This window comes from Taudactylus pleione, unplaced genomic scaffold (assembly GCF_031769625.1).
Source record: "Taudactylus pleione unplaced genomic scaffold, aTauple2 ptg001183l, whole genome shotgun sequence".
Classification (NCBI taxonomy): Eukaryota; Metazoa; Chordata; class Amphibia; order Anura; family Myobatrachidae; genus Taudactylus; species Taudactylus pleione.
In genome coordinates, this window is record NW_028285584.1 from 1,070,484 (window position 1) to 1,079,730 (window position 9,247).

Consider the following 9,247-nt stretch of genomic DNA (forward strand, 5'->3'; position numbering starts at 1 on the left):
GCGCGGCGGTAAAGTGGGCGTGTCCTGCTACATCCGAGACGTGTGTCATACACCTGACTTACATCCACATGTAAATGAGTCCCAAAGCAGTTAGTTAAGGTGCGTATCCACTAGCCGATAGTGGAACAATGGTACGATTACAACATTGTAATCATACAGTCGTTCCTCTTCCCCTGCAGTGCCTACACTGACCAATATGCCATTCAGTGTAGGCACCCTCCCTCATCCCTGAACATGGTGCATCTGTCATTATCGGCAGATTGAACAGCATGTTCAGGCGATGATTGATGTAGGAAATGACCAGCGGGAGCGCGCATCGCTGGTCGTTTCCGACATTTTCATGCCCGATTTGTGCACGATTAATGAGCGATTGAACGATAACGATATCGTTCAATCGCTCATTGTAATTGGCAAATGGATACCCGCCTTAAGATCTACTTGGTGATGAAAACACACGGATTCTTCTCAGAAAATGCCTGTAGCCATAGGGATCATTGGCCCTCATTCAGAGCCGTACGCTCTGAGCAGAGCGCACGCTCTGAATGAGGGCCGGGCTCCATTTTCATGGAGCGTCCTCCTGGACGCTCGTATAGCTGTGGGTCACCACCCACAGGCTATACGAGCGTGCATTTTGATGGCCGCGATGGTCTTGACCATCGCGACCATCGAAATTGCGAGCCGGAGCCTGCGGTTGAGGATTTCAACCGCAAGCTCCGGAGTGATTTTGGCTCTATCAGAGCCAAAATCACTCCCACTGACATCACTAGTGATGTCAGTGGGCCGGCTTCTGACGGGAGGCGTTCCCGTGGGAACGCCCCCGTCAGGGAGGCACGCCCACCAAAGGGGGCGTGCTGTCAATTAACATTGACAGCACGCCCCCTTTGATCGGACACAACGAGCGAAGGAAAGTCCTTCACTCGTCGTGTCTGGCGCATGCGCACGACGGAGCTCCCTCCGTCGTGCGCATGCTCAGTGCAGACCATCGACCCACTTGCGGACAGCCGCTCGCGAGTGGGTCTGAATCAGGCCCATTGTGCCTTATACCCAATGTAGGGAAATGATACTAATGATCCCATTTGAATGTACATATCTCTATGTTTTTTTATATAACAACTTCATAATGGGAGGAAGGTGCACTCAGGGAGATTGCTGGAGTCTTCAGGGAGACAGGGAGATTGCTGCTATATCAGGGAGATTGCTGGAGTCTTCAGGGAGACAGGGAGATTGCTGCTATATCAGGGAGTCAGGGAGATTGCTGGAGTCTTCAGGGAGACAGGGAGATTGCTGCTATATCAGGGAGACGGGGAGATTGCTGCTATATCAGGGAGACGGGGAGATTGCTGCTATATCAGGGAGTCGGGGAGATTGCTGCTATATCAGGGAGACGGGGAGATTGCTGCTATATCAGGGAGACGGGGAGATTGCTGCTATATCAGGGAGTCGGGGAGATTGCTGCTATATCAGGGAGACGGGGAGATTGCTGCTATATCAGGGAGACGGGGAGATTGCTGCTATATCAGGGAGTCGGGGAGATTGCTGCTATATCAGGGAGACAGGGAGATTGCTGCTATATCAGGGAGTCTGCCTGACAATCAGGGAGAGTTGGTAAGTATGCCCCAATCCCCAGATATCATTGAAAATTGCCCCTCCTCCACAGATCCTTATCTCTGCTTGTAGGAAGCTCTTCTCTGTGTGGTCTCCTCCCAACACTCACTTCACCCCAAGGAGCTGCAGGCAGGGGAAGGACAGGAAGGTGGCACATGTTAGGAGCAGAGAAGTAGGAGGGGGCAGGGACTCATGGAGGACAGCTAGCACTGCAGTACACCAGTGGTGTCTGGTCCCAGGGGAGGTAGCAGCAGCCACCATGCAGAGAGCAAAGGCTGGAACAGCTTATAAGTTCTGTGGCTGAGGCCAGGATTTAGTACAATAAGGATTTCTCTTTCAGAGACATCTTTTATTATTGTGCTAGGCAGCCTCAATTCTGCTCCTCAGGTGTCGGCACCCTAGGCAGCTGCTATAAATCTGCCTGATGGCAGCACCAGCCCTGGCTGCCACAACTGCCAATGTTAAAACGTGCAGCTGCCTCTTCTATAAATGTCCTGATGGGTGAAGGTGACAACGTGACATTGGACAGTGGCCTCTGAGAGGTAACATACAAGTGCTCCTGTGTGAAGTGGAATTCAGGCATATAGTAAAGCCAGTGCTGGTGCTGAGGTAAATGGAAGCTTGTTACACATGGTGCAGTCTAAACGCACATTGGTGTATTGTACAGTCAGCACTTGCTTATGCTCCCAGAATGCCCGGGAGTCTCCCAAATTTTTAGAGTCCCCATTGACTCCCTGAAGAGCAGGTGTCCCTCCCACTGCCTAGTAAAATGGGTGTGGTATCAGTATTTGCATCCTCACGACTCCGCCCTCTGCAATTTGCACTGAGGCAATTATAACGCGATTCATCCCTCCACGCCCCCCATAGCGGCCACCTGCATTTCCTGCAACACATTGTTATTGCTGGTTTTTATTATATTGCCTTCAATAAATGGTTGGTGCTTTCTTTCCCAAAATATGCTGCTATTTCATCAACTCTAAAACCAATACGTTTTCCACAGAAACAGATGACGTTGTATAATCGCTGCTTGCGGCAGCCTTTGTAGTTGCGCAAGCTGTTAGCTGCAGGAGGTAAAACGCTGGGGCTTGTGAATGAATTTTCATTTGATGTCCCCTCAGGCTCAGAGGTGTTGCCCTCAGAATTATGTGAGTGCTGTAATACCGGAGGGTGCGCTACAGTTGCAGAACTGCAATTGTGCTTTGCATTGGAAAGGGCGGATATTACTGTACTGCTCAGTGCACACTAAGGACCCGATTCAAAGCCGCTCGCAAGCGGCCCGATGGTATGCGACTGCGCACGCTTTCTAAGGCGTGCATAATTAACAGGCAGCGTCATAGCACACGTCACATGCCTGTTTTTTACTCTGAAGTCCTCGCAGTGCTTGCGGTAAGGTAAGGCAACCACAAGCGCTGTGATCGCTTCCGATGGTCCTCGATGTACCAATGCTAGTGGGCGTCTCAACATACGCTAACAGATGTTTCCATACACAGAGCGATCGCTCGCACAGCCAAAGTGGGCGTGCTAATGCCTTTCCGAGCGAGCGCCTGCCATGGCATCACTTTGCTGAATTTGCATACGCTGGATGCGAGCGGCTCTGAATCAGGTCCTTAGGTCGTGACCAGTCCACGGCTCCTGTGGTGCAAAAATTGATCTTCTTGGGTTTGAACAAAGAAAATAAGTATTTCTCTATTCCAGCAACACTGTAGCCTGATGCTTGGGCGCTCAGCATCCCTTCTATTTGTTCCCGAACACATATTGTATCAGAGATGGACGGATTTGCACGGTCGCACACAAGCGGCTGTACAAATCCGTCCATCTCTGATATGAATGCAGAAGGAGGTGTCAGAAACCCTCCTTGCTGCATTAGCAATCCCAGCACTGCGACTGACCGAGCAAGCTGGGATCATGATCGATGGTCGCTTGATCCCACGCATTAGTTATTCGGATAATTGGAAAGATGAACCCTGGGAAAACTACCATCGTCTCCACTATTCGTTACTAAATTGCCATTATTACCACAGATGGACCGGAGCACAAGATCTGAACCAGCTCCTGCCTTAAATCCTAAACCCTCCCGTCTCCAGGCGCTGAAGCCAAGAAAGACATCTGATCCTCCGGCTTCCAAACTGAAGACCAGAGGCGCCCTTAGTGGGAAGGTTTCCTGTATCCCAGCACATCCCACACACCTGAATTAGGGCTGCTCTGTGGTTGAGGGAGTAGAAGTCCAGTCAAGTCCTCCCGTATCCCACAGCTGACTCTCATAAATACATCTGGGGTAGGTGCTTCCACAGCCTAACTGAAGACCACCTGTATCCCACGGCTGAAGCCTAGTTCCTGCCACCAAAGTGACTGCTTCCCGTGTCGCACAGCTGCAGCAATTATCTGTAGTTAGGGACAATTATAAATAAAATTCTGTTTGAATCTATTATTTATGTTGTGTCATAATCTGCTGGGATAGGGCAGCTGTGAGAGGTCTGGGGGCTTTTACCCAGGTTCCAATGCAGGGTGACATCAACTCCAGGGAAGGTGCAGTAATATCTCTGTGAGGAGAACGTCTTTATTTTCTGGGCCTGGAACTTAGGAATGACTGGAAGGTTGGGTGGGTCTGTTATTTCCCTCCCCCTCTCTTTATTCCAGTATTATTTTGTTATTGTACCTGTACTGTACAAACAAGCTCCTGTGTCACTAATATTGAGCCCCATATTCATTATAGTCTTATGTAGAGTTGAACACAAGTTATGTAAGAATTGCTCTTATGCTGCGGCCACTCCGACCATTTATCTTTGTCTGCATAGAAAGCACTGGCTCATGCAATAACAACCAATCAGACACTGGTGGGATTAAAGTAGCTGCTATAAGTATATTTCCCATGGTCTTTTAGAGCATGATTTTATTGTTTCTGGTGCACTACAACCCCCAGACGTGGAGAGAGCTTAGCGCAGGTCTCCAGGGGTGAGTGGAAGCCGGGCTCTCCCACATCTGTAGCTATATCACATAGACTGGCAATTATCACTCGTGTTCGGGTGCATTCAATCCGACCTTAAACACATTTACATTCTCTTGAAAGTGTCTCAAACTCTATTTTAATGGTGTAGCTTGAAAACATATATTTGGTCATTGGCTCCTCTTTGTTGAGGGAACCCTACATTTAGGAAACTTTGGAATCTGCTTGACTTTGTGATCTGGCCCCACAGACATGTAATGTGTTTAGGACAGTGATCGCCAACCTTAATTGAGGTGTGAGCTACTTTAGAAAAATTAAACCTCCTGAAGAACTACTAAAATTGTATAAAAAAAAAATCTGGCTAATAACTGAACAATTGAAGGTCATTTAATGAACATGACAAAAAAGTTTCATAGAAAATAACAATGTATTTAATTATTACGGTGATATTGTTGTTGTTTGTAAATCAAATTTAATAACAGGCACATTTCAATGTTAATTACTGGCTCCTTGGAGGTACGTGCAGTAGAGAAGCAAAAGATATAGACAGAGCTGCTGTGTGATTTTCTGGAAGGTGGGAGTCAATCTCTCTGCCATAGCGTACACGCTGTGGGTGGAACCACGTTAGGCATTGCTGTAGAGGCTGCGGCAATCACCGGACGTGCTTCCCTGTGGCTCCACCCAAGGCGTCGACACCATGGGGGAGCACACAGCAGAGGTCACTTCCTCCTAGTTGACTCGGCAGTACTGCAGCTGGGGGAGCTACCTAACTGAAGACCGCGAGCTACCGGTTGGAGACCACTGGTTTAGGATACGTATTTAGAAGTTTAGAGATACTTTCCTGACATCACCACCACCACGTGCTGAGCGAGCTTTTCCTATTCTGTGAATGGGACCCAGGTCGCATCGAGATGGGTTACCCGTTTACACTGTATAGCGAGCCGGGTTGAACCCATGTAAATACTGGCTGCTTTTGTATGCGGCCCACAAATGCTGGACAGCTTTATTGGTACACTGCAATTTAGTTTACAATTTGGACACAACTCTCCCAAATCTAACTCTCTCTGCGCATGTTTCACCTGTCCCACCTGCAGTGCAGCATGGTGTTACCAAGGTGCACAGTCACTGGCTGTATCTTAAGGTGCCCACACACATAGCGATATTTTACACGATCTGGCCGATTCCGACACATTTGAACGACAGATCGTGAGGAAATCGTGAGTCCCCACTCACGATCACGATGCGATACGCGTCCCCGTTGGTCGTACATCGCATCGTCAGATCTGCCGTGCAGTAGGGCAGATCTGACAATCTAGGAGGCGATGCACTGTGACAGTCTGGATGCAGGAGAGACCGTTTGAAGATTGGACACCAAATAGTGTACAGATTGTGTGGAGATCGTGTGCAGAGCTGCCGGGGAGAGTTTCAGGGGAAATCGTACACAAATCGTACACATCGGCTGATCGTGGGCAGATCGGTATGTGTGTGGGCACCTTTACTCTATTCCTAAAACAGGCCCAGTGTTAATAGACAAAACAGGTTAAAATGAGTTGAATATGAGTGTGAAAGATCTACATGGGGCCCTATACATAGGAAATATCTGCATGGGGCCCTATACATAGGAAATATCTGCATGGGGCCCTATACAGAGGAAATATCTACATGGGTGCCCATTAACCACTTGCCTGGCGTAGTGGCATAAAATGTGTCAGATTGCCCACAGGCGGTTGCTGGAATGTCATTTTCCCGCAGCTGGCCGGCTCCGCACACCTGGTTGGCCCCTTGTCATCCTCTGGTCACTGCCGTCAGCCTCTTCCTCCACGGCCATCTAGATCTCCATCCTCGGGCAGGAAGCCAGGAGCTAAATGGTGAAAAGGGAAAAGGGAAAAGTTAGATGTTTATTACTAAAAAAATCAGTCAGTTATTGTTGAACTACATCTCCCAGCTTTGTGTTCTAGTCAGTTACTAGGAGGTGCAATAGCAGTCAGGTAGCCCACCGGTACACTTCAGTCTCATATGTCAGTCATGTGCTAATTACCAAATACCCCCTGATGTGTATTACTCACGCTCACTCCGTGGCAAAGTGACTGTGACTAGCTATAGAAATTGCCTCCATGTTTACCTCCATGCAATTTGAGTCACCCGTAATTGCTCTAAGTTGCGTATGCAGTCCCCAATGCGTGCGCAGTTCGCTAAAAGTCACTAGATCCATAAGCAGGTGGGATTGCACGCAACTCAGAATCAGGCCCTTTGTGCCCGATATCACACTTAGGGTTACCTGCACTGCGAAGCCTGAGGCAAGGCCACACAATTCAGCGTAATCACGTGATTGTCTGTCCATACCACGCACTTCACTAGGGAACGTGGGTGGGTGGCCTCCGGGAGACTTGCCCACTCTTCTGGGCATCCAGGAGAGTCACCCAAGATTCAGGAATCTCCCGGATGTTCTGTAAGCAGGTATACTTATACTATTGTGCAGACACTGGGCCTGATTCAGAGCCGCTCGTAAGCGGCCGCTCGTTCGCTCTGAACGATGTTCGCACATCTGCGCATGCGTATGGGTTGTAATGCGCATGCGCCAACCAGTCAGTGCAGTCGGAAATCGTGTGCTCGCAAAATGGCGAATGCCTGCAAATTTGAGTGACAGGATGAGGCGTTTGTGGGTGGTAACAGGGGAAGGTGCATGAAAACGGGGAGTGGAGATTCGAACGCAGGCGTGCCAAACGGGCAAAACGGGCGTTTAATGGGAGTGCATAATTAACAAAGCAGCGTCATCGACCACGTCACTTGGTTGTCTTTTACCGTGAACTGCTCGCATGATTGCGGTAGGAAAATGCTACCACAAGAATAGCGAGCAGTTCATACGCCTCTCGATGTACTCGATTAATCTAATAAATAGCGGAGATGACATATGATGCGAGCGGCCAGGGGGCATCTTTACAAAATAGCGAGCGCATGTTTCGTTCGCTCGCTCGCTCAGACATAGAGGCGTCAACAGACCGCAAAGAGCGAGCGCTCAATTTAAATAGCCAGACCCTTTTTCAGAACGACCGTCCGCAAATAGCGTCCGGCTCTGAATCAGGCCCACTGTGCCCAGTGGATAATGGGGCTGGCGCTGTACTAGCCTTCAGCTGTATATAAGCACAAAAGCTGAAAACATTATTAAAAAAAAAAAAACCTTTGTGTCCCTGAATACATATTATGTTCCTTTGTTATGTTAATGCAGTAATAAAGAAACGCCTCACACCTATTGGTAGTGAAATGAATGCAGCCAGTTAGTAACATGATAATCTGCAAATGATTGATGCTGACGTTTCTGCTGGTTTATGGTAAGGGGCAATTTTACCTTATTGGATGCATAATAGCAGCGCAGGGGCCTCATTCTACTCCGGCCAGGGTGTCTCTGTGTCTGGTTTGTATGTGTTCCCAGTATTCGTGTGAGTTATTTCCTCTCATACTGGTAAATTATTTGACATTAAATGAATTGGTCCTGACTTGTGTATATACCATCTATGCCTATGGGAAATTAGGCCCTCATTCAGACCCACTCGCAAGCGGCTGTCCACTCGCAAGTGGGTCGATGTTGTGGACTGCACATGCGCACGACGGCGGGAGCTCCGTCGTGCGCATGCGCCAGACGCGACAAGCGAAGGATTTTCCTTCGCTCGTTGTGTCTGATCAAAGGGGGCGTGCTGTCGATGTTGATTGACAGCACGCCCCCTTTGGTGGGCGTGCCGGGGGCGTGCCTCACTGACGGGGGCGTTCCCAAGGGAACGCCTACCGTCAGAAGACGGCCCACTGACATCACTAGTGATGTCAGTGGGAGTGATTTTGGCTCTGAAGGAGGGCCTTAGAGTGCAAGCTCCGCTGGAGCAGAAACGTATGTGCCTGAATAATATTCTCTGATTATACAGCTCTACAGAATATGTTGGCGCTGTGTGAAAAAGAAATATCATAGTAACCGGATATTCTAGACCGACCATCGATTGTTTGAAGCAGAAGCCATAGTTACATACAGACTGGTCTTACACGGTCCAGACAGTAATCTGAGTGAGGCCTTAATTACCACTGGTTGTGGGGTCAGCATCCCACTGAGTTATCGCACTAAACGTAACCGAGCTGAATCTCAGGAAGGAACTTAAGGTGCCCATCCACGTGCCGATAATACTGAGCGATTGCACGATTACGCCATCGTAATCATGCAATCGCTCAGTTATCAACTGCACATCGGGCATTTAAATGTCTAAAACGACCAGCAAGGCGTGCGCCCGCTGGTCATTTCTGACATCTATCATCGCCCGAACATGACGGTCAACCTGACGACCAGGGCTGGATTAAGGTTTTTGGGGGCCCCTGGGCAACAAACTTGTGGGGGCCCCTATATACCACCGTTTCTCGTCACCCTAGGATTTTCTTTTTCTTTCTATTCACCTTAATGCCCCTCTTGCAATGCCCACTGTAGAAGTGCCCCTTATTCAATGTCCCCAGTAATTGGCCCCCCTATACAGTGCTCCTTATGCAGTGCCCCCTGTAGAAGTCCCCCTATGCAGTGCCCCCTGTAGTAGTGCCCCTTATGCAGTGCCCCCAGTATTGGTCTTCCCTATGCAGTGCCCCTTATATAATGCCCACAGTAGTGGTCCCCCCTATACAGTGCCCCCTGTAGTTGTCCCTCCTATGCATTGCCCTCAGTAGTAGTTC